Here is a 5868-nt window from a genome sequence, read left to right as displayed (position 1 = left end):
GTAAATGGTTTCACAATTTTATTTCATGTAACATAACAGCTCAAAAGTGCATTGAAAATATTTGAGTCTACCACTCAAATGTGTGTAGTGTAGAGTACTCAGTATATATTACCTTTGGTATAAAAATTGTACTGTAAAATAAGTATATAAAAGTCAGTAAGATGCAATAAACCAAAGAAAAATCAAATAACACTAAATAAAATTAAAAGTGTCTCAAACATGCATTTATAGAACATTCTGGAAATTTTCTTTTAAACATTTAAACTACCTGATCAGACCAGCAAATCACTAATTGGTAAAACTAAACATTCACGTGACTTTCTTAAGCTTAAAGGTACAGCTACTAAAAGTTGTCTCCTCTAGGCTCAGTTTCCTGATGCACAGTAAAACACGTGATATGTCCGTGTGTGGTCGACGGTGGTATTACAGTTATACTGCTCGTGGTCTCTGGTTCAGCAGTGGTGAGAAAATCCTCCTCAGACGATGCAGACTCACTGGATTCAGAGTCGCTAGTTGCAGAACCGCTAGATTCACTGGATTTAGACATATTAGATTCAGAAGATGAAATTGCATCATCCATGTCTGACCTGTAGCTTGATTCACTTGATTCCATGGAGTCAGACTCCTGAAATGCCCTGTTTATTGCCAGATGTGTATTTCCATTCCGTGGATGAAACTGGAAACAGAATCAAATGTGTCAGTGACAAACTAACCCTTGCTGTGTAATCCTGGCGTGACTGAAAATGTCATATATATTTAGTTTAAAACATTAGAAAACTAGCAATAACATGTGTTATGCAGTTATGCAGCTGATTGTTAAAAGAAACTTACTGGTTTGGCAAAAACAAATGCTAAGAGTGACACCAGCAGTGCTGTCCTCAACGTCCACATCCTTCAGGTAAAGAAGGTTCCCATAACAAATATTAATAAACCTCCTGGTTATACAGTGTCACAGCTTTGAAATAAACACAACATTCATGGAATTACAATAGTTCTTAAAGCAAACGTTACCTTGCTTCTATGCTCAGTCCACTTATTCCAATATCTCTGTCTCTGGGTTGCTACAGTTTATATACTGATCAGCTGTAAGATCAGGGTGGGTTCAGTCAGGAATCTGTCCAGACTGATGAATAAGTGATGCTCCGCAGGCTTTGAGCAATATCCGCTGACATCTGGCTCCCGTCAGTGGCCTTACTTAATCTGTATAATTACAGTGTGGAAATCCAAACATTAGTCTGAATCACTCACTCACTGTGTTTTAGCTTGGTTTGGAACAAGACAAAAGCCATTTAAAACAACTGAAAGAAAACACCCAAGAACCGTTCGCGCTTTCTAAAGAACTTTAATGTAAAACAATTTGAGAAGATAATTTGCTTGGCAACACCACAGAATATCTAATAGATATAGTTACATGTATTATCAACCAAAAAGTTTCATATCATCTGAAATAAACTGCATCACACCATCTCACTTTCAAATGCAATGTTTATTGTGCTTTAAAAAGTTCTACTGATTTCTCCAAATTATTTTTATACCATGCATTCATAATAACATATGCCTTCTTAATAATCTTAATAACCTAAAGTGAGGAATGTATTAGCCCAGCGATGGGTTGGCACCCTGTCCAGGGTTTCCCCCACCTTGGGCCCTGAGTTCACTGGGATAGGCTCCAGGCTCCCCGCGACCCTGTGTAGGATAAGAGATATGGAAAATGGATGGAGGAATGTATTAAGGGCAAACATCTGCTTGAGTTTATTTTACAAGGTGAACATGACTATAGTGTCAAAAAAGTTCTCATTTACAAGTACACTGAAGGCACCAATGCAGCTTATCATGTCCACAGCCCTGGCCAAGAAAGATGACACACTATGACTCAAAATGGTCAACTTTTGCCTTAGTGGAATGGTGACAAACTTGGTGATCCTCACAATCAAAGGGGAAATGAATATCACTATAGACCTGATGTTCCCACTCTAACAGTGTCAGTTGTGTCAGAGCAGACTTGACTTTAGTCCTGCCTCAAAGCCTGTCTCTAAAGGAAAAATTCCACTGACGTCAGAGCTCACCACAGGTCTCTGTGTCTCCCAGTCTGAAGTTGTCATCCATCATTGCTCATATGTTTGGATAATTTTTATTGTCTGTGACATCAAATGACAGTAGGTCTGTTATTATTTTACCAAATTCTATGGTGAGCCAAAATCACTAGTGTGTGATGCATTAAGTTATAAGGTAATGCTTATGAATGGTGATCATTTGAACTTGAACTATTTAATAACTATTTAAATACCTAAGCAGATAGCAGATTCAAACAGTACTATTATACACCAACTGTTCAGTGAAGAAATTGACTGATTTCTGGTGTAAAGCAATTACCGTGGTTTGATAGCAAATTAAAGGAAAGTATTGGCCACCACAAGCAGCATCAAAAGCTTGGCACATATTTTCCAAGTCTCTGGAATTGTATTGGAAGCATGAACACTGTACTGGAAGGATGAAAATCTTTTCTTCCAAAAGATATTCCCAGTCTGGTGGCCACAGTACATGTTTTACTTGATTTTCACACTCCATTCAGGGAGCGCTTGTACCCTGGAGATGGGGGCAGGGTCATTTGGGAAGAGACCACTCCCATCAGAATAGAAATATTTCATCACAGGATAAAGGTGATCTTTGTATTGATTTACAGTTCCCAATAAGGAGGTAAATAGACCCAAACCATGCCTGCAATCCAAGCCGACAGCATAACAGAACCGCTGGTTTTTGAAAATGAGACCAAAAAATATTGCATATGAGATCATGACTTTTCACCCATACTGGTAGGAATACCGTCTTCAAAAAGAGCCTGAGGAAACAGAAACATCTAAGAATAATCCAAATTTTTTTTCAAGGTAATTTTTTTTCTAACTGAGAGTCACACCTGCATTCTTACTAGACCAAAAAAGGAACTAATACAGACTAATGTCTAACTGAAGTCCAGGTGTCATTATTGCTTACTGTGCATGTTGTGTCATCTTCTGCACAACCAGTCAAAGCAACCTTTCATCTCATGCCCTTATTTATGATTCTACCACAAATGCTACTTATTTCACTTTCAGAGTTCAAAGACAGACAATTTGATGTGAAATGCAATGCGGTTCATGTTTTGATAAGGTCTAGACTGGATTACATACACCATTAATGTGGTTTCAGCAAGTAAGGCGGTCAGAGGGTTTTAGTGGTTCAGTCGCTTGCATATGTGATTTAATTTGATCTAGAAGAGTTCTAGTTAAAGCCAGATTACTGCTGTATATTACACCATCATTTCCACCTCATGAGCTAAAAGTCTCTGATTGGATCATGAGCCTGGGTTACTGTCCATGCAGAGTATTGTGTGTTCTTCCATACGGGTTTCTTCTTGGCTTTGTGGTTTCCTTCTGCCTCCCAAAAACAAGCTGGTATCCTGATATCATAATATCCTGATATATTCTTATCTTTAATTACAGTTACCTTATTAGTACCCATTTCTGCCCATATGGTAATGTTTCAACACTGCCACCTATTGTAACCAGCCTGCTAGTGAAAACCACTAACTCAGTAGTGACTCCTAGCACACAGCAGCTACAGCAGGCCATCAGCAGTGCAGCCTGTTTAGATGATTTCTGGTGTGTTAGTGATCTTTTACCAGAGTGATAATGGATACAGAATAATGACTAAAAATGACAATTATTTTGCTCAGTACAGAATTATTCACATAATTCACTGCATTTTAGCATTTTGTCTTTTTAAATAACTAGCAAAACATTACGTTTTAGGCCTTTCACAAAACAAAAGTGTTCATAGCCACATTAATTGATAGTAAATTTTAGATGTGAAACAAAATGGGGATTTTGAATCTTTAAATCTTTTTTTTTTTTAAATAGCTCCACAATGTCCATGATGCTGTTTGTTTAGGTATGTTCTCTAACAGTCTAGAGCTGTCCAGGAACAGGTGTATTTATACTGGGAACATGTGACAGTTTAATTGTACACTGGTGAACTCCATTCAACTAATTATACAACTTCTGACGGCACTAATTATATGACATCTGATGATCACTACACAAATGTTATCCAGAAATATGGTGCTTGCTGTTATATTTATTTGCTGCTATACTTATTGCTGTTACTCAGCAGTTTACAGTTTACAGCCCATGTTCTGTGTATTTATTGTTCTATGTGTACTATGTGTTCTCTGTGTATTTTTTGTCCTGCACTCGTCTCATACTGTTGTGTATTTTCACTTTCTATAGTCTTGCGTACTGTTATGTGTTGCACCATGGTGCTGGAGAAACAACATTTAGTTCCAACGTATACAAACTATATAGATTAATGACAGTAAAAACCCATTTGACTTGATTTTGTTGCACCAAAACTAAATTAGGGGTTTCACAGAAACCGGGGAGAATATTTATGGAAGCACAACTTTTTTATTTCTAAATAATTTTGCAGATTATATTGATCTCCCCAGTTATTTTGTGACATATAATCCCAGTTCATTTCAAGGTTGTAATACTATAAAATATGGAAAAGTGTAAGGGATTAAATATTATGCAAGGCATTATAAATATGCCACTGCAGTTTACAACTAAAAAGACATAAACATATTGATCAGTTTCTCCCCTTTTCTAATATGCTAATAATGTTCTTGCTGCATTTAAGCAAGCCTATTAAAATTGTAGTAACTCCCACACTGGACGTTATAAGCCATTTTCAACCAAGATTAAATGCTGTAAAGTGTGTCTTTGCATTTGGAAAGGTAGGTTTTCTAGACAGGTCAATCACTGAGTGAGCCAAGATACTCAATAATTTTACCATCTAATTTAGTCCTAAACTATAATTAACCTATGCTTTAAAATTATTATGACTGATGTATTGTATATGAAGTTGACTGAAGCTGGATCTCTTCCAGATTTTCTGTAAATGTTTAAAATGCATTAGTTCATACATACAACCTTTAAATTAGCATGTCATTGAGCAGAAGAGGAACAAACAACTCACTTAAAAGGGAACTACTGACCTCTCTTGGTTAAACTTGGTTACTGATTTTACAGGAAGTGGAACTGATTTTGGTTATGCTCCACACTGTACATACTGTATTTCTTCACATTTTCACTTTTTGCAAAGATTTTGCTGAGATGCTCCATATTGCTTCTTATTTACACTGACCTAAAGCCAAACAGGACGTTTTCTTGTATTATTATCCTTCACGTTATCTGCTTAAATCAGTGCCATAATTGTCATCTTTTGCTAGAGGAGCAGCACGATGAGCAGCAATGATACAGGAAGAACAACCAAGTGTGTCATCATTATGGTTATCAGGCCCTCTCTCTTGAGCACCCACTCATTAGCTCTTACCCACTTCAGCAACCTTTCATTAGCCCTTTGTGTGAGCAGCAAAACCAAACAAGAGCCCTTTAGCAACGTCATGCACCTTTCAGAGGGTGACATCCTCTGTTCATGAAAACAAACCTGTTATAGAGAAAAACAAAATTTAAAACACAACCAAACCACAGTGTGGCAAGGAACTGTTTTTCTACAGTCCCTTACAAGTGACAACACCACAGAAATGAAGATGATATCCTGTGTTCATTCATTCATTCATTCATTTTCAGTAATTATCCTGATTAGGGTTGCGGTGGATCTGGAGCTTATCCTGGAACATGAAGTGCGAGGCACGAACACACCTTGAATGGGATGCCAGTCCATCACAGGGCTCCATGCACACACATCCACCTACACATTCACACCTAGAAGGTGGGAGGAAACCTTTATGGACAGATGGAGAACCTGCACAGAAACTCACATGTGTACAGAAATGTCAAGAAAATGTGAGGCTGCCTGCCACGCCTCCAC

General features: G+C 37.5%; 1 long non-coding RNA gene across 1 annotated transcript; it reads right to left on the bottom strand.

Annotated features, from left to right (window-relative positions):
• LOC117599343 (uncharacterized) lies at positions 1-1119 on the bottom strand. The gene is made up of 3 exons (XR_004579801.2): positions 1012-1119; positions 832-892; positions 1-676 (listed from the first exon to the last, which is right to left on the bottom strand). It is a non-coding gene; the product is annotated as an uncharacterized LOC117599343 (long non-coding RNA).
• Between the last annotated feature and the right edge of the window lie 4749 nt (positions 1120-5868).

The sequence above is a fragment of the Pangasianodon hypophthalmus genome, chromosome 17 (assembly GCF_027358585.1).
Source record: "Pangasianodon hypophthalmus isolate fPanHyp1 chromosome 17, fPanHyp1.pri, whole genome shotgun sequence".
Lineage (NCBI taxonomy): Eukaryota > Metazoa > Chordata > Actinopteri > Siluriformes > Pangasiidae > Pangasianodon > Pangasianodon hypophthalmus.
The sequence above is the reverse complement of the archived record's forward strand: the minus strand, read 5'-3'. Positions and strand labels throughout refer to the sequence as shown.